Raw genomic sequence first — 19,799 nt, forward strand, 5'->3', positions numbered from 1 at the left:
CATTTTGAATTAATTTTTGTTTAGAGTTTAAGGTAGGAGTCCTCTTTCATTCTTTTGGCCATTGATATCCAATTCTTCCATGCCCATTTATTGAAAAGATTATTCTATCCTGGGTCAGTGGATGTAGGGGCCTTACAGAAGATCAAATGTACATAAATATGTTGGTCTGCCTCTGCACTCTCAATTCTATTCCATTGGTCGATACATCTATCTTTGTTCCAATACCATGAAGTTTTGACTACTGTGGCTTTATAATAAGCTTTAAAGTCAGGAAGTGATAGTCCTCCCACTTCGCTCTTCTTTTTTAGGATATCTTTAGCTATTCCCTTTCATATAAATTTGATAACCAACTTTTCCAAGTCTTCAAAGTAGGTTGTTGGGATTTTGATTGGTATTACATTGAATCTGTAGATCAGTTTGGGTAGAATTGACATCTTAACAACATTCAGCCTTCATATCCATGAGCATGGAATTTTTTCCCATTTATTTAAGTCAATTTTTATTTCTTTCAGCAATTTTTTATAATTTTCTGTGTATAAGTCCTTTACATCCCTTATTAGGCTTATTCCAAGATAGCTGATTCTTCTGGTCACTATTTTAAATGGAATTTTTTCCTTGTCACCTCAGATAGATCATTGCTTGTATATAGAAACACTGCTGATTTTTGTACATTAATCTTGTGCCCCACTACTTTGCTGAATTTGCTTATTAGCTCAAGTAGCTTTGCCATAGATTTTTCACAGGTTTCTAAGTATAGAAGTATGTCATCTGCAAATAATGGAAGTTTTACTTCTTCCTCCCCTATTTGGATGCATTTTATTTTTTCTTCCATCTAATCACTCCAGTTAGGACTTCTAATACAATGTTGAATAATATTGGTGACATTGGGTCTCCTTGTCTCATTACCGATCTTAGGAGGAAAGCTTTCAGTTTCTTACCATTAACCATGATGCTGGCTATATTGTTTTTTTTTCCCTTTCAATGTTTTTATTTAATATAGTAAGTCAGCAGAATAAAAATACATCACAGCTGTCATTTTTAAAGTTATAGGTACATTATTTTTACAATGAAATTGTTCATTTTAGGCAAGCCAAAAGGTATTCTCTTGGCCTTTGAATGTTTCTATTTGCAAGTCAAGTAAAAACTGACAAGTCAACAAAACTGAAAAACTTATATGCAATAAATACTTATTAAACAGAAGTTAATTGATGAACACCATTAGTTACACAATTTTTAACAATGAAATCTGCTATTGCTTTTCAACCTTCTGGTGACACGATTGGATTGGATGTTAAATTCAAGTTAGTGAGATCCTTGGAAGAAATAGTAATGTCATTTGGAGTAGAAGACTGCATTGATTTTAGGCCCAATTCACAGAAAATTTTTGGTAATCAATTTAAGATAATGAGGGTCCATGCGTTGTCTTTTCTCATCATACCTCCAATACCAGTATCTACAAACAAGTAAGTCTTGTAGAGAAGTGGGTTAAAAATGACTGCATCAATTTTTTTTCTCAAAGTCAGGAAAACCCAAAGAATATATGCTCTTGGGAGAGTTTGGATGTGTTCTTAAATTGCTGATTAACCAGTACTTATCATCTTTAAAAAGAACAACTTCTTTTCTGGCTCCAATTTCATAAGCAGCTTGAATACTAGATGGCAAAGTTGCCCACAAATTAGAAATTAAACTAACACTGATCTTAGGTATCTCAGCATGCTTCCAGAAGAACCTATCTTTAGAGAAAAATATTTTATTTCCAATTGTAGTGACAGCTTCGAATGTCAAATTGGGGCTACAATTCTGTACCATCAGGATCTGGCATGGGTTGGTGCTGTTCTGGGCCTCCATAGAGGAAGTGAATGCCACATATATCATCAGTAGAGAGGCTAAATGTGTTGGGGTCAGTATACTGTAGGTGGGAAACTTTATGGCCCTTGGGTCATTTGGAATGTTCAGGACCCAAGGAATGGCCAATCTTATGAACAGCAATAAGAAACAAGTTTATGCCTCTGCTGTTTTTAGTCCATATTTTGTCCTCATCAAAATGTGCCTCTCCTCCAACCTTGAATAGTGCATGAGATTTTGTAGGTTTATTCAATGTGATGTCCCGACAAATCCCAGAGTGATTTGAACAGTGAATGAAAAAGTATTTGCAAAGTCCCCTTGGGGGAATGGTGAGGAAGGGGGAAAATTCAACTTCCCCAAGTTAAATTCTTGATATTCTCACGAGCAGCAGGGACACCAAATTGGTCTTGGAGTTTGTTCATATGAAACTTATCTCCACAAAGGATAAACTAAGCCTACTTAAAATTAGGCCTAACAATCACCCCCCAGAGAACCTCTTTTGTTGCTCAGAGGTGGCCTATCTCTCTCTCAGCCAACATGGCAAGCAAACTCACTGCCCTCCCCCTCTCTATGTGGGACATGACTCCCAGTGGTGTAAACCTCCCTGGCAAGGTGGGACAAACATCCTAGAATGAGCTGGGACTCAGCATCAAGGGATTGAGAAAATCTTCTCAACCAAAAGGAGGAAGAGAGAAATGAGACAAAATGAAGTGTCAGTGGCTGAGAGATTTCAAGCACAATTGAGAGTTTATCCTGGAGGTTATTATTCTTATGCATTTTATAGATATCCTCTTTTTATTTAGGGTGTATTGGAGAGGCTGGAGGAAGTGCCTGAAACTGTAGAGCTGTGTTCCAGTAGCCATGTTTCTTGAAAACGAATGTATAATGATATAGCTTTCACAATGTGACTGTGTGATTGTGAAAACCTGTGTCTGATGCTCCTTTTATCTATGATACGGACAGATGAGTAAAAAATATGGATTAAAAATAAATAAATAATAGGGGGAACAAATATTAAAATAAATTCAATAGATTGAAATACTAGTGATCAATGAAAGGGAGCGGTAAGGGGTATGGTATGTATGACTTTTTTCTTTTTTTATTTCTTTTTCTGGAGTGATGCAAATGTTCTAAAAAATGATCATGGTGACGAATATACTACTATGTGATGATATTGTGAGTCATTGACTGTACACCATATATGGAATGTTTGCATGTTAAGAATGTTCTTGTTTGTATGTTGTTTTGGTTTGTCAATTAAAAAAAAAAAAGGACCCCAACACTGGAGGGAAGTACCGGAAACTGTTGACTATGTTCCAGTAACCTTCATTGATGAAGACGATTGTATGACTTATAGCTTTTACAGTGTGACCGTGTGATTGTGAAAACCTTGTGTCTGATGCTTCTCGTATCCAGGGTATGGGCAGAGATGTAAAAAGATATGGATAATAAATAAATAATAGGGGGTAAGAGGTTAAAAAATTTGGGGTAGACTGAAATACTAGTGGTTAATGAGAGGGAGGGGTATGAGATGTATGCGTTTTTCTTTTTTCTATTTCTTTTTCTGGAGTGATGCAAATGTTCTAAAAATTATCATGGTGATCAATATATAACTATGTGATGATATTGTGAGCCATTGATGGTTCACTAGGTATGGACTGTATGTGTGTGAAGATTTGGCAATAAAAATATATATTTTTAAATGTGCATCTCCTACAATACCAGCTCCAGGGGCAAAAGCATGGGCTAAAACTCCACTTTTTCCATCAGAAGGGTAGAGGTCTCCATGAGCTCAACATGAAAAAGATATCATAATGTCAGCCTTGCCTACATTAATCTTTCTGAATTTCAGGGGGTCACATCACTCCATACTTGAAAAGCCTTCTGGATGGTGTAGTTGACATTTGCAGGTGCCAGGTCAAGGGTATAATTGTTGATTCTGTAGGTGATATGACATTTCTGCCCTGCTGGGCCCCCTGGCATTGTCTTGAAATGATGAATGTCTGGCACTCCACATTGGAGGTGTGGGGCGGGGCGGGGGGTGTGTGTGCGTCATTGCCACAGTCAATGTGTTCAGTTGCCCAGGAATCCCAAGAACTGCTGCATTTCCTGGATTTTAATCTGCATGAGGTTCCCATTGGCTTTTTGTGTGTGTGTCAAGGCCATAAAAGGCTCCCAGGTACCTTTTGGCAAACACCACATCATTTTCTTCTGCATTTTTATCTCTAGTCAGGGGAAGAGATCTGGAAGTACTAACTTGCAGGATGAGAATCAATAGAAGAAATTTCATTGTAAACTTCTGAAATACTTAACCCAATTTACTCTGTTCCTTTTCAGTTTGGTTATGGGTTTTTCATATATGCTGTTTATGATATTGAGAAAGTTTCCTTCTATTCCTAACTTTTGAAGTGTTATTATCAGGAAAGCATGCTGGATTTTATTGAATGCTTTTTCAGCATCAATTGATATGATCATGTGATTTTTCCCTTCTGATTTGTTAATGTGCTGTATTACGTATATGCTGTATTTTCTTATGTTCAACCACCCTTGTATTCCTAGTATAAACCCCACTTGGTCATAGTGTATAATTCTTCTAATGTGTCATTGGATTCCATTTGCTTGTATTTTGTTAAGAATTGTTGCATCTGTGTTCACCGATGCATAGATTGGTCTATAGTTTTCCTTGTAGCATCTTTATCTGATTTTGGTATTAGGGTGATTTTGCTTCATCAAAAGAGTTAGGTAGTGTGCCTTTTTCCTCAGTTTTTTGGAAGAGTTTGAGCAGGTTTGGTGTTTGTTCTTTTTGGAATGTTTGATAAAATTCACCTGTGAGGCCAGGTGAATTTCACCTGTTCTGGGGCTTTTCTTTCTGGAGAGATTTTTGATAACTGATCGAATCTCTTTACTTGTAGTTGATTTGTTGAGATCATCTATTTCTTCTTAGTCAGTGTAGGTAATTTGTGTGTTTCTAGGAATTTGTCCATTTCATCTAAGTTGTCTAGTTTGTTGGCATATAGTTGTTTATAATAGTCTCTTAGGATTTTCTTAATTTTTCATGATCTGTGGTAATGACCCCCCTCACTTCCCATCCTGTTTGTTTGCATCCTCTCTCTTTTTTTCTTTGTTAGTCTAGCTAGGAGTCCATCAATTTTATTGATTTTCTCGAAGAACCAACTCTTGGTTTTATTGATTCTTTCTATTGTTTTATTGTTCTCCATTTTGTTTATTTCTGCTTTAATCTTTATTATTTCTCTCCTTTTATTTGCTTTGGGGTTAGTTTGCCATTATTTTTCTCAACTCTCCAGGTGAGTAGTTAAATCCTGAAGTTTAGCTCATTTTTGTTTTTTAATAAAGACATTTTGTGCAGTAAATTTCCCTCTCATCACTGCCTTTGCTGCATCCCTTAAGTTTTGATACATTGCTCTCTCATTATCATTCATCTCCAGATACTTATCGATTTCTCTAGCAATTTTTTTCTTGACCCATTGATTATTTAAGAGTGTGTTGCTTAAGAGTCGAGAGGTTACCCTGGGAGTTATTCTTATGCATTATATAGATATCACCTTTTTAGTTAAGGTGTAATGGAGAAGCTGGAGGGAAGTGCCTGAGAGTGTAGAGCTGTGTTTCAGTAGCCATGTTTCTTGTAGATGATTGTATAGTGATATAGCTTTCACAGTGTGACTGTGTGAATGTGAAAGCCTTGTGTCTGATGCTCTTTTATCTACCTTATGGACAGATGAGTAAAACATATGGATTAAAAATAAATAAATAATAGGAGGAACAAATGTTAAAATAAATTTAGTAGATTGAAATGCTACTGATCAGTGAAAGGGAGGGATGAGGGGTATGGTATATGTGAGTTTTTTTCTTTTTATTTCTTTTTCTGAATTGATGCAGATGTTCTAAGAAATGATCATGATGATGAATATACAACTGTGTGATGATATTGTGAGTTATTGATTATATACCAAGAATGGAATGATCATATGGTAAGAATATTCGTGTTTGTATGTTGTTATGTTTAAAAATTTTTTTCCATTTAGTTAAAAAAAATGTGTTGTTTAGTCTCCGTTTATTTGTGAAAGCTCTGGCTGTTTGCCGATTATTAATTTCCAGCTTTATTCCATTGTGATCAGAATAAGTGCTTTGGATAACTTCAATCTTTTTAAATTTCTAAAGACTCAGTTTGTCTCCCACCGTATGTTCTATCTTGGAGAATGTTCCTTATGCACTAGAGAAGAATGTATATCCTTGTGTTTTTAGGTGTAATGATCTATATATATCTATTAGGTCTAATTCATTTGTCCCATGGTTTAGGTTCTCTCTTTCCTTATTGATCCTCTGACTAGTTGTTGTATCTGTAATGGAGAGTGGTGTATTGAAGCCTCCCACTATTACTGTTGAAATGTCTGTAGCTCCCTTCAGTTTTTCCAATGTTTGCCTCAAATACTTTGGAGCTCCTTGATTGGAAACATACGCATTTGTGATTGTTATTTTCTTGTTGGTGAATTGCCCCTCTTATTAACATGTAGTATCCTTCTTTGCCTCTTATGACGTCTTTACATTTAAAGTCTATTTTGTCTGATAATAGTATAGCTACTTCTGCTTTCTTTTGATTACAGCTTGCATAGAAGATAATTTTTGTCCTTTCACTTTCAATCTAACTATGTCCTTGAGTCTGAGATGCGTCTCTTGTAAACAACATATAGATGGATTATGTTTTTTAATCCATTCTGCCAATCTGTATCTTTTAATTGGTGAGTTTAGTCCATTAATGTTCAAAGTAATTGCTGTAAAAGCAGTTCTTGAAGCTGCCATCTTATCCTTAGTTTTTGTCATATCTGTATATTCTTTTCCTTCTCTCTTTTTTTATCCTTTAAATTACTGTTACTCATATTCTTCAATTCTGAGCTGTCCTCCAGATCTCCCTCTCCTGTTTTTTTTTGTTGTTTTTGTTGTTTGTTTGTTTGTTTTATTCAGCTGATAGTGACTCCCTTTGTTATTTCTAGTAGGACAGGTCTCTTGTTGACTGATTCTCTCAATCTTTGCTTGTCTTTGAAGATTTTAATCTATTCCTCAATTTTGAAGGCTACCTTGGCTGGATAAAGAATTCTTGGCTGAAAGTCTTTCTCATTCAGGGTCTTAAATACATCACATCACTGTTTTTTTACTTCCATAGTGCCTGTTGAGTAGTCCAAAGTCAGTTTTATGTGTTTTCCTTGTATATAGATTGATTTTCTCATGCTGCTTTCAGGAATTTCTTTTTCTCTTCAACATTTCACAGTTTGATTAGTATGGTTTTGTAGTAGACTTGTTCAGATTTATTCTATTTGGAGTTCTTTGGGCCTCTTTGATTTTGTTTTTATGTCTTTTACAAGGCTTGGAAAGGTGTCCCCGATTGTATCTTCAAGTAACTTTCTCGGCCCTTTACTACTCTTTTCTTCTTCTGGTACACCAATGATTCTTATATTTCTGTGCCTCTTATTGTCTATCATTTCCCTAAGATCCAGTTGTATTTTTTTCCATCTTTCTTGCCATTTATTCTTTTGTGTGCTCTAGTTCAGTTGTTCTGTCTTGTAACTCACTTATTCTTCCTTCTGCTTCTTTGACCCTCCTATCGTGTATCTCTAGTATATTTCTAATTTTGTCAACTGTATCTTTCATTTCTGTGAGATCTGCCACTTTTAATTTAATCTTTTGAATTCTTCTTTATGCTCTTATAATATTTTTCTGATATCTTTTATTTCTTTATAAATATTCTTGTGTAGTTGTTCCATGTTCTGTGTCCCCTCCAGAGTTATGATTTGGTCATTTGGTTGGGCCGTATCTGGTTGGATCTTCACATACTTTATGATTTTCTGTTGTGTTTGGGGCATTTAATTATCTTAATAAGGTTATTTTGTGAGTTGGTTTCCTTCACCCTTCTAAAGTTTTGCATTTACTTGGTTTTGTGTTGAGTGTTTCCTTTTGCACTTGGTTTATCGTAATTCCCCACCAAGCCAAGGTCCAGATCCCATGTAGGTGGTATAATTTTTTGTTGAGGGTCTATTAAAAGCTGGGTTGGGGTGCACAGGTACTTCCACACAGAACATTGGCCTGCCATTCTGGAGATCCAGGCTTTATTCCTGACCCATCCACCCCCCCCGCCCCAAGTTTTAAGTAAATAATAATAAAATAAAAATATGAAAAAACACCACCAACAAAAAAACACCTCATCAGTATTAGCCCCCAAAGTCTGTAGGAGACATCCCAAGATATATTGGGGATGAACTCTCTCTCGTGCCCACAGAAGGGAAAAAAATAAATTTAAATTAAGGAAAAAATAAATAAAATTAAAAATTAGAAGTTAAAAATTTAAAAATCAATAAATATGTAAATATATAAAGTATATGTAAATAAAAATACTACTAATAAAGAATATATATATATATAAAAGATACACTGAGGAAAGAAAAGAAAGAAAAACCTAGGGAGATAGCCAGCTCTCTGCCTTTACTTACTACATGCCCCCAGCAGATTGCACTCCAAGGCGCCTCCTTGCTGCTGGAGAAATGGTGTGCATGGCGGCGGACCACTTTGGCCACAGTGGTTTGATGACTGGTCCCAGTACATGGGTTGGGGGAGTTGATCTGCACCAGGGATGGGGAACAAGCAGCCAACCTGCAGCCGCTTGGGATAGGATGGCTGTTTGCAGCACCAAGTCAGACGACTGCTTCCAAAACCCGGAGGTACAGCTCTTAGCGGCAGAGAGCTGGCCCAGCTCCTGAGTCCCTGTGGGCACTGCTGGCTGTGGATCTGTACTGGGTGACCTCCCCAGCCAGCAGGTGAGGCAAGCTGGAGTGGAGAGAAGTCAGCATCCTCCAGTTCATTCCTCCCTGTGCACCACCACCCATCCCCTGTGAGGGTCACTGCCAATGTGCCCTACCCCTTTCCCCCTGGCCCAATTCACCACCCTCTGTTCCCCAAATCCTTTGAAGATCCTGCCCAGTCAGTCACCCCCCAGGACCGCAGTCCTGGTCATTCTCTCCCCATCCCTGTATTGTCCCACAGAGCAGGGATGGCTTCCATCTGCCCCACTCCACAATCTTCCCAGAAGTTGTCTGTGTCTTTTAATTGGGGAGTTTAGTCCCTTAACATTTAATTTAACTATAAAAGCAGTACTTTCTTCTACCATTTTGTCTTTTGGATTTTATATGTCATTTTTTTTTCATTTTACCCTTGCTGATAGTCTTCATTTTTATACCCTTCTCCAGACCTCTCTCTCCTGTCTTTTCCTGCCTGCCTGTAGTGCTGTCTTAGTCTTTAGTACTTGTTTGTAGAGCTGGTCTCTTAGTGTCTGATACTATTTTAACTTTTCTTCATTTTTGAAGGACAGATCTGCCAGGTGTAGAATTATTGATTGGTTGTTTCAGAATCTTAAATATATTATACCACTGCCCTCCCATTTCCATGGTTTTGGCTCAGAAATCTGCAGATAGTCTTATCGAGCTTCCCTTGTATGTGATATATCACTTTTCTCTCTCTGCTCTCAGAATTATCTTTGTCTTTGACATTTGACAATCTGATTAGTAAGTGTCTTGGAGTAGGTCTTTGTGTGTCTATACTGTTTGGTGTACACTGCATTTCTTGGATCTGTAATTGTATGTCTTTCATAAGAAATGGGAAATATTCAGTGATAATTTCCTGCATTACTCTTTCTGTGCCTTTTCCCTTCTCTTCTCCTTCAGGGACATCTATAACATATATTTGTGTGCTTCATGTTGTCATTTAATTCCCTGCTCATATTTTTCCATTCTTTTCCCTATCTGTTCTTTTGTGTGTAGGATTTCAGATGTCCTGACTCTAGTTCACTAATCCTTTCTTCTGCCTCTTCAAATCTGCTGTTTTGGTCTCCATTGTGTTTCCATCTTTTCTGTTATGCCTTTCACTCCCATAAGTTCTGCCGTTTGTTTTTTCATGCTTCAAGTTCTTCGTTATGGTCGCCCAATGTCTTCTTTATATCCTTCTTCTCTTTTGCCATATCTTCCCTCAACTCATTGATTTGTTTTTTTACTTGATTTAGCATATTTGATTGAACATTAATTAGTAATCTCATTTGAAGTATTAGTTTGTTCCCTTGACTAGGCCATATCTTTGTTTTTTCCTAGTATGACTCATAATTTTTTGTTGGTGTCTTGGCACCTGATTTCCATTTTTCTATTATTCCTCTAGTCATTTTCACTCTTTACCTAGGGTTTTCTTGTTGGTTGGCTTTATTCTTTATCTGTTTTGTGGGTGGGTGTGTGTTCAGTCAATGTATTCTAGATCTCTAGTGAAGCTTCTGTTTAACTGTTCAGAATTTTTCAGCCCATTTTTTTTATTCTTGCCCTGCCTAAATGGAGCCTTTCTTTTCTTCTTTTTTTAAAGAAAGGTCTCACCAGATGTCTCTGACCCCAGTCAGATTTTCCCCTACGAGACAGGCCCAGGTCTCAGGAGGAGGGTGTAATCAATATTATGTTTCCCTAGAGATCAGACCCAGTAGGTTTTTAGAGATTCCTGTGAAGCCTGTACATTCTGTGTTTTCGTTTCCTTCCCAGCACGTGGTGTTTGTCAGCATGTAACTCCTCACTGACATAATGTGGTTTGGTACCCTTAACTCTAAGCTGACCCTGTGGCTGTCAGGGGCATGGTTAAGACAGAGGTTGATGTAGAAGGCAGGCTTAGGGCTTAGCCCCTGGGGTATGATTTCTCTTATTGAGGGCCACCATTTGAGCTGGGCCTGCCCCCTTTTCCTGGGAAAGAAAGCCCTTTAGGGAATTAACTCCTTCACCTGACTTGTTACTTTGACTCTCAGACCTGTCTTAATTCTGCGCTTGCCTGGCAATTGAAAATGCCTGAGGTTTTTTCTAATGAGCTACTTAGAATAGTTTTTTTAAAAAATCGCTTTTCAGAGCCAGTCCCCAGCTCCCAAGTTTTGCCAGTCAACCGCCTGGATTTGGTACCTGGTTCTATGTGCCTTGGGGTACAGCCCCTTTTCCAGTGTTCTGAGTTCAGCTTACTCCAAAAGTCTCGTTTTTGTTTTTGTTTTCCCATCAGCCCCGCCTCCTGTATGCCTCAGGATTCCTTCCCTGCTTGCTTTTGTTTTATCTGTGCTTTGAGCTTGTATTCAGCAAACCAAATTTGTTAATTAAAACAATTGGAGCTTGGCTGGGCTGCCCTTCCTTGTTCCCAGAAGAGGCCTCTTCTTTTTCCCACAGGAAAATGTTTCCAGTGAGCCTACCTTGCCAGTGGTGGAGGGGCACCAGCCTCTGTCTTTTGGGGGTTTTATTCACAATTCTGTGGTATAATTTCAGCCCTTCCACCCATTTGAAACTGGTGTACTATATGTGTCCAGTTATGGATGTCCTCAAAATGGTTGTTCCAGATAGTTCCTGGGTATTTACTAGCTGCTCTTAGAAGATGAACTAAAAGTTTTAAATTTTGACGTGGTTCCATTGATCTGTTTTTTTCTTTTGTTTGTGCTTTGGTTGTACAGTCTAAGAAACTTTTGTCTAACACACAGTCCTGAAGATACTTCCTACATTTTCTTCTAGGAGTTTGATAGTTTTAGCTATTATATTAAAGTCTTTCATCCATTTGGGGTTGATTTCTGTAGATGGTATGAAGTAGGGGTCTGCTATTTTCTGTTGCTGTTAACCATATTTCCAGTTTACTGGCTGTTTATTCTCTTATGCTCATTTGCTATTAAATCCAATCAATGGACTTTTTTATCTCAGAGATTAGGATTTTTTAGTTGAAAGTTTCTTTATCTATTCTGAATGTTCCATCTCTTCACCCATTATTTCCATTTTTTTCCTGTACCTTTATAAAAACATTTATCATAGTTATGTTAAATTCCTTAGTGCTAATTTCAATACATGGGGCATGTATCCATATGTTTCTATTAACTGCTTTTGATCTTCTGTATTGGTCACATTTTCCTGTTTCTTCTCAAAAAGAAGAAAGATCTTGTAGATAATATGTTGTGAAAATGCTGGATCCTTTTGCTTCCTCTGAAGATTGCTGAATTTTATTATAGCAACATGGAGTCTCATGTTAACCCCTTTGTCACATTGCTTTTAAGTTTTCTTGTTTTATTTCAATTTCAGTTTTGCCTTTTATCTTACAGTGTTGCTATGAGTCCTGGAATGCAGACTTTACTCCTAAGAAATGGTAGTCCTTCTGAGGTTTCAATAGAAAAACCAGGGTTTTAACGAGGTTCTCTTAACTTGATATAGTACTGGAATTTAAAAATCCACTTTACCAGAACTAAGCAGTTGCTGAAATCTTGTTTCTTTCACTGCTCCAGCTTTCTTTTCCTTTTAGGCTCCTTGCAGTCTTTCCCTGCACAGATGCAGTTAACTGAGATTTTGAGGGGAGTTTATGTCAGCTTTGGGGCTCTCCTTTTATGACTCCTCCATTTCAGATTTTGCCTTCAATATACAGCCTTTATGAGAGCCTTAGATCTGATCTATTATTCTTCTGCACAGGAGGACGCCTGCTTTCTCTCTGATAATCTAACCCCTATGTGCTGCATGTACTATTGAAGGCGCGCAGTGGGAAACCTAGATAAATATAGGTCTTATACCGAATGTGGTTTCTTTTTTCAAAAATTGTATCCATCCAATTTCTTCCTACTTTTGGTCACTCTTTAGTGCCTTCAAACAAGTTGTATATTACAGCTGATCCACAGTTTATAATTATTGTCAACTGAAAGATTGTTTTGATACAAACTTCTTTGCCATTACTGGAATCTGGTTGTTTATCTAGACCAGCAGTTTACAACTTTTAGCCATCTTAAATGCAAACTAATCATTGTAAACAAATCATTGTAAAACATGTCTCAGGACTTGTTTTACACTTTTAATTATTAAGGACTTGCACAAGTGTATGTCCGAGTTCTCTAGAGAAACAAAACTGGCAGGATATATATGTGTGTATGTATGTAAATATTAAAGAGATTTATTATAGGAATAATAATGTAATGTGTCCTTGGGGGTTGGCAAATTCAAATTCTGTCGGGCAAGCTGCAAGTTGGGAACTTGGTGGTGATACCGAATTCCCCAAAAGAAGCTAGTTGACTGAAGTAGAAATAGAAATTATTCTTTCTGACTGTTGAAAGCATTGGTTCTCCCTTTAAAGCCTTCAGCTGATTAGATGAGACTTCTTTCATTGCTGACAGTTGTCTCCTTTGATGGTTGTAGATATGATCAGCTGTAGATCAAATGAGCCATAGATGAAATCAACCGACTAATGATTTAAATCCATGAAATATCCTCATAGTAGCAATCAGGCCAGTGTTTGCTTGAGTAAACAACTGGACACCATAAAGTAGCCAAGTTGATATATGAAGTTAACCATTACAAAAAGCTTTACATATGTCTCTATGTGTTATACCCTATTAGAAATTAAAACAAATTGAAATTTCACTTAGTAATTGTTTAAAATAACAATAATAAACCCATTACATGATAACAGAAAAAGCTTATTTTTAACAACAACAGCAATAAAACCTATGTTGTCCAAAAGAACAAAATAGTGAGAAAAATGGCATTTATTTTACATTATTGAGTATATATTTAGTGTCTGGCTTAAAAGAAGACAGCTGATTTTCATATCTGATTTTGCGTTCAGCTGTTGTAATACATTGTTTTAACTTAAAAATGAAGATAATTTGCCCTCATGTGTATATGTAGTTTGAAAGGAAAAAAAGTGTATTTTAATAGCCTTTTTAGATTATCATGGATGTTCTTCTTTGTTGCTATACCGAAATCTAACAGGTATTAGTTACTCAACAGTTATTTGTAATATAGAATCGGAAACTGTAACAGTGCACTTTTGCCCACCATGACTTAAAAATCCATTGGTCTGTCTTGGACTTTGGATAGATTTTTTTTTAAAGGTTAATATTTCAATTAGGTAATAATAAAGAGTACACCAAACAAGATAATGCAAGTTGAAATGTAATGAATGCAATAATGAAGTAACTAACAAATTGTTCATTGGTTCAAACTGTTCATTGATTCAAGCTAAAAGCATTAGTAGCCATCTTAAATGCAAACTAATCATTGTAAACTTTATTTTAGCATGGTCTGCCTCAAACAGTGATGTATTTTTCTGCATTTACTTGGGTATATTTAGATTCACTTTTTTTCTCCTGTATGATAGACAGAAGAAGTACAACCTGATTTGTGTAGATATTTGACTAAACTCTCTCCCCTACTACTGTCTTCATATTTCATTTTTAATTCAAACTTCTGATGTTGGAGTATAAATGAATTGCATTTTCGAAAGGAGATTTGTAAGAATTTAACTATGTTTAATGAGTAAACTTTTGAGATGTCTCCTTTTTTGTTTCCAATGTAATACACTTTACTTCTATAAAATGAGCAGTGTATCCTCTGGCTATAACCAGATTAATATTCAGCCTGCCTGGTAAAGTCTGACCTCATCAGTTACTGTAATAGAAGCTTCATTTTTTCTTTTCTAGGAACTTCAGGTGCCTTTTGTTCTAACTTTGTAATGTCCATAGTTAGCTATTTTTAAGAAGGAAAGAATAAATTATTCTAATAGAAAAAATATGCTTTCATTTTCAAAGCCTATGTCTAATGATATTTTTCTTTAATTTTCTGCTTATTCAACCACAGAATTTTATGCTACAAATGTCATTTGAATTTTGTTAAATTATATTTTATTATTATGTGGTAACTTTAAAACTATCTTTCAAAGAACTATGTGTGTATTATGGCTGCTGCCATAGAATTTGTGTTTTTTTAGTTATCTGGAACCAGCATTCATTTAAAATAAATCCTATGAAGTTTAAAAAAAGTCTGAGAGAGACAAAGAACTCCACTATTCTTTTAAGTTGATTTGGGAAAATGTAACATTGGAATGGATTTGTAGGATGAATGTGATTTTCTCAATGGATATTGCAGAGAAGCCATTCTGAATAGAAAGGCAATATGAGGAAAATTGTGGAGATACTTTTAAATAATATATTCAAACAGCGATTTCTTTGTCTGTTAGTTGTGAATAGATATTTTACCCATGCATTTTTGTTATTATGTCATTTGGAAAGTGTTCACTAACTCACACAGATCTTCCAAATGTTAATACATTTCTATATACATTGTTTTTAAAAAAAAAGCACTCCACATTTGTTAATATCACCATCAGTCTCATCAGAAAAATCTTTCGGTATTGGGAGTCTGATAAGCTCACAATGGCAAATGTAAGCTTTCCAACATAATGATACTGACTTGAAAGTTTGAATTTTATCATCGGCAATACACGTTGGCAGGTGTTTTCCTTGAAGTGACAGGCTGACTTTGTTTATTTTCAAGAAAATGTCTGCCAAATACCCAAAGTTTGAATAACTAGTCAGCTGTACTTTTTAGTAAAACTGCTGTTCCTCAAAAAAGTGAATATTCACTACTCAGCTCAAATGACTGCACGAGTACTTTTCCTCACAAAATATATTTGTATGCAGCAGAGGTGCTTTATGCATTCTTCTTAAGTCATCATTCAGAATATTAAAAAGATGTGTACTCAAGCGTAGAAATTTAATAAAATGATTTTTTCTGCTCTATGAAAACATTCTTGAGTGAAACTTTGTTTTACCTATGAGTATAAGGTAAAAATATAGTGATTAGTACTGTCAGTTGGTTCCAGTGCTTTGATTTTTACAAAGGTGCCAATATTTTACCATTGCTTTTGCCCCATTTATGAAAACATCAGCACAATAAAAAAGACAAATGAAGTATTGTTATTATTTATGAAAACAGCTTTGACCTTGAGGATCCACCATAAGGGTGTCAGATATCTCAGGATTTATGAATTACATTTTGGGAACTGCTGGTTTAGGCCTTTTTTCTTGTTTTTCTTCTCTTTTCTTAACATTTTAGTCCTCTAACTTCTTTGCTATAAACTCTTATTTTTAGGCATTCTTAAATCTATCCAAAAAAATAGAAAATAAATCCATGTTTGACATTTTTCTTTCTCTCAGTTTTCATTTTCTTCCCTTCTTTTCCCTGTGAAATAACTTATACTTGTTTCCTGCACTTGGTCTCACATTCCATTCTTACGATAAGACTTCTATCAGATTTCAAAATCCATATGCCATGGACCATATTAATAATTTCAGAAACATCATTTCTTTCCAAGAAATCCATATACTTTATATCATAGTGCTGAGCATGCTTCATGATATCTGTCCACCTTTATTTAGGTGAAAAACCATTCTCATCTTGTTGCCTTTAATATGTTTTCACATTTTAGTTGCTTTTCTTCCCATTATCTACATTGCCTGGAACCTTAAATTTTTGTTAAATAAATATATTTTTTCTTTAGCTTCTAATTGGTATCTTTCTGATGTGTCCATAAAAGAACTTTCTTCAACCTCAGTTCTTACTTTTATATAAAAGTCCTGCAAGCTTTTATAATCTGATCCATTCTCAAGGTGTGATTTCTTTGTTTTACATAGATGGCTTTCAAATGGACATTTTCAGTCCATTTTGCCCACTTGCTCTCAAGCTGTCTTGCAATGTTGAAGATTAAATTATTCAGTTTGGTAAAGTTAGGTACAGAGACAAGGACAGGAAGGATTTTAAAACAAATTAGATTTATTTGTCACTCACAGTTCCCATAGAAGTACACAGCATGCCACACAAGGTCACCAAGAGTATAACCTGACACAGGGTAACCACAACAATTAAGTGAGAGAACAGAAGGAAACTGTGGGCTGCAGCACATTAGCAGTTGGGCAGTCAAGTATGTAATTTGTGGGTGCTTGTTTGAATTTGACCATGACGGTTGATCTGATATGGCAAAATATCAAATGACATTTTGAACTTGAGAGTACTAATACAGTAGCATATTTTAATCTGCCTACAGAAAAATGAAAATAGGTTTTCTCACCTTTTTGATTATTGGTATGTCAGAAATGTTAGTCATTATGTTTACTTTGCTTTTATATACTTTTGTATACCCCTATAATATCAGATTGATTCCACTATCTTTGTTAGACTTTCTTAATAATTTCTCCATATTTCATGTTAATTTTTTTCACTCTGTGAGATATCTTTGCCTCCTTTCATATTCTTATTTAAGAGTAAGAATTCTCAGATTTCACTGACACCTTCCAAAATGAGAGCCATGTTATTTCATGTGTAGACTGCTGTGATTACAATTTGGATTTGCCATGAAAAATTCTCCTAGTTGATACTGTCAGTATCCTAAAAAAGGTATAACTTATGTTAAACTTAAATCCCTTTTCAAGGGCTGACAGAATAATACTCCATCTGGCCATTCTAAACGTATTTCTCTCTGTGAGCTTACTCATTTGCTGGTAAGCTCTTTTTAGATACACCTGCCAAGATCATATTCACTCACCTCAGATAAAAATGTGCTAATATATATACTCAGAAGGGTTTAAAGATGGCCAATAAAATGTTTTTCCAAGAGCAGAAGTTTTACTTGGGAAAGCAATATTACCAACTTAGATTTTACATAGTATTAGAATACTCATGTTAAAATAACAAGTTGTTGAAAGATTTATCAAAATGAGTGGTCCAAACCAAAATTATATTACAATTTCAAACAAACGTTTAAGGGTAGAAAGAATATGTGAAGGCTTTTGGAAAGCTCAGACAGAAGCCTGTCCCTGAAAGTGTTTGAGGTACTCAGGAAAGCAGCCTTACTCCAATTACCAATACAAATTAGTTTTGCCTGTTTGAGAAACTTCACATAAATAGAACTGTACAATATATACTCTTTTGCATGAAGCTTCTCTCACTTTGCAAGATGTTCTTGAGATCCATTTCTTTTTTTTTTTGTACACCAGTGTTTATAGCACGCAGCATTATTCACAATAGCCAAAGGATAGAAGCCACCCAAGTGTCCGTTGGCAAATTCAGTATATATATTTTTTATTTTTTTATTGTGAAAAATAACATGTATATAAAAAAATGCAATAAATTTCAAAACGTGCCACAACAATTAGTGGTAGAACAGACTTCAGAGTTTGGTATGAATTACAGTTCCACAATTTTAGGTTTTTCCTTCTAGCTTCTCCAGGACACTGGAAACTAAAAGAAATATCAATATAAAAATTCAACAAGTCATACTCTTTGTTAAATCCTGTCTTCTCTGTTGTAACACCACCTTCTCCTTTGACCCTTCTCCTAATCTTTAGGGGTATTTGGGCTATGCCCATTCTAACTTTTTCATGTTGGAAAGGGCTATTATAGTATGGGATGGGGGTGGAACTAGTTGATTTCTGGGTGGCCTCTCTGGATTTCAGGATTTGCCTGGCCTAGGCACCCATCTTGTGATTGTAGGTTTCTGGAAAGAAATCAGAGTACATGGAACCTTTGTAAAATCTCAGATAAAGCCCTAGGTATTGTTCTTTAGAATTGTCAGGAATAGTTTTGATGGGAATTTGGCAAACCATGATAACTAGCAATATCTAGCTGAAGCTTACGTAAGAGTAGCCTTCAGAATAGCCTCTCAACTCTATTTGAACTCTCTTAGCCACTGATTTCTTATTTGTTACAATTCTTTTCCTTTTTGGTCAGGAATAATTGTTAATCCCATGGTGATAGGGCCAGGCTCATCTGGGAGTAATACCCTACTTTGCCAGGGACACTTTCACCCCAGGATATCATGTCCTGTGTAGGGGGGAGGGTAATACTTTCACTTGCATGGTTGGGCTTAGAGAGAGATTGGCCACATGGAAGGAACAAAAGAGGTCCTCTGGAAGTAACTCTTAAACATAACTATAGGTAGGCTTATCTTCTCTGCTATAATTGAGATCTATTTCTGTTCTATGTGTTGGTAGGTTGGTTTTCCTTTTTGCTGAGTAGTAGTCCATTGAATAAATACATGACACAAGATTTGCCTATATACCTTTCAATGGATATTTGGACTGTTTCTAATTTAGGGCTGTTATAAATAAAGATGCAAGTCATGGTAAGATCTTTAAAACTACCCTGTGAGATATGAGTGGTAGTAAGGTAACATTAATCAGATATAACCAAAAATTTATAATAATAATGATAGGTGAGGTAATTTAGTGCCCTACATACACTTTAAAGAATCTACTTCTTCATGGCTCCTATAGGGAATAGTACAGTTAAGGTGTGTTCCTGCATTGGGGGTAAAACTTGAACCCATCTTTCCCTGCAACTGAAAAAGTAACTCACTGAATTGAAAAGAGGAAAAGTTAGAATTGATAGTCAGGAGAAGTTCAATATTGATTGTCTCTGAAACAATAAATTGATGGTAGCAGTAATCATAATACAAGAGTGACTATAGTCGTGTTCCAAGTATGCTTTGCCCTGACTTATTTTAATTCCTAATGGGAATATGTTTTTCTAATTCTCCCTTTTTAAGAGAAAATAAATCACAGCTATATGAAGAGTTAGGGCCCAGACTATGGACTAGTATTTCTCTAAACACTAAGAAATGAGTGCTTGACAAAGTTAATTTGTCATGGATGAGCTAAGTGGAAGTGAGGAGGAAACAAGTGGAAGCATTTTACAGCAGTTACTTAGGTACGAATGGAGGCATGTTATAGGTTTTCATCTCTATCTGAACAATTTTCCTCATCACGTTGCTTAATTTTTATGACTCTGTTATCTGTGAATCTGCCCATCCCAGCAATAGTCCCTCTTTCACCATACTATGTCTTCTGCTCCCTTGTCCTTGTGTTTATTATATCTTCTCAGTGCAGTTTATATTTTTAGCGTGGCACAGATATGAGTGATATTTGCCTATGCTGATTTTTCCTTATATTAACATTATAGCAGGCTTTGTGTTTCTGTTTTGTGCATTTTCTCTACCAAGATGTTATTTATTTTGGCGTTTTTATAAACCACGCTAGCGAGACAGATAGTCACACTGTGGGTCTGTATATAAATCCAGTTGACAGCATTTGT

General features: G+C 35.8%; 1 protein-coding gene and 1 pseudogene across 18 annotated transcripts in view; one reads left to right on the forward strand and one right to left on the reverse strand.

Annotated features, from left to right (window-relative positions):
- The window catches only part of ZNF382 (zinc finger protein 382), a 59,509-nt gene that overhangs the window by 34,552 nt on the left and 5,158 nt on the right, over positions 1–19,799 (forward strand). The window lies entirely within an intron of this gene.
- Positions 1,234–4,135, reverse strand: LOC143660090 (macrophage metalloelastase-like; annotated as a pseudogene).

Source organism: Tamandua tetradactyla, chromosome 16 (genome assembly GCF_023851605.1).
Source record: "Tamandua tetradactyla isolate mTamTet1 chromosome 16, mTamTet1.pri, whole genome shotgun sequence".
NCBI lineage: Eukaryota > Metazoa > Chordata > Mammalia > Pilosa > Myrmecophagidae > Tamandua > Tamandua tetradactyla.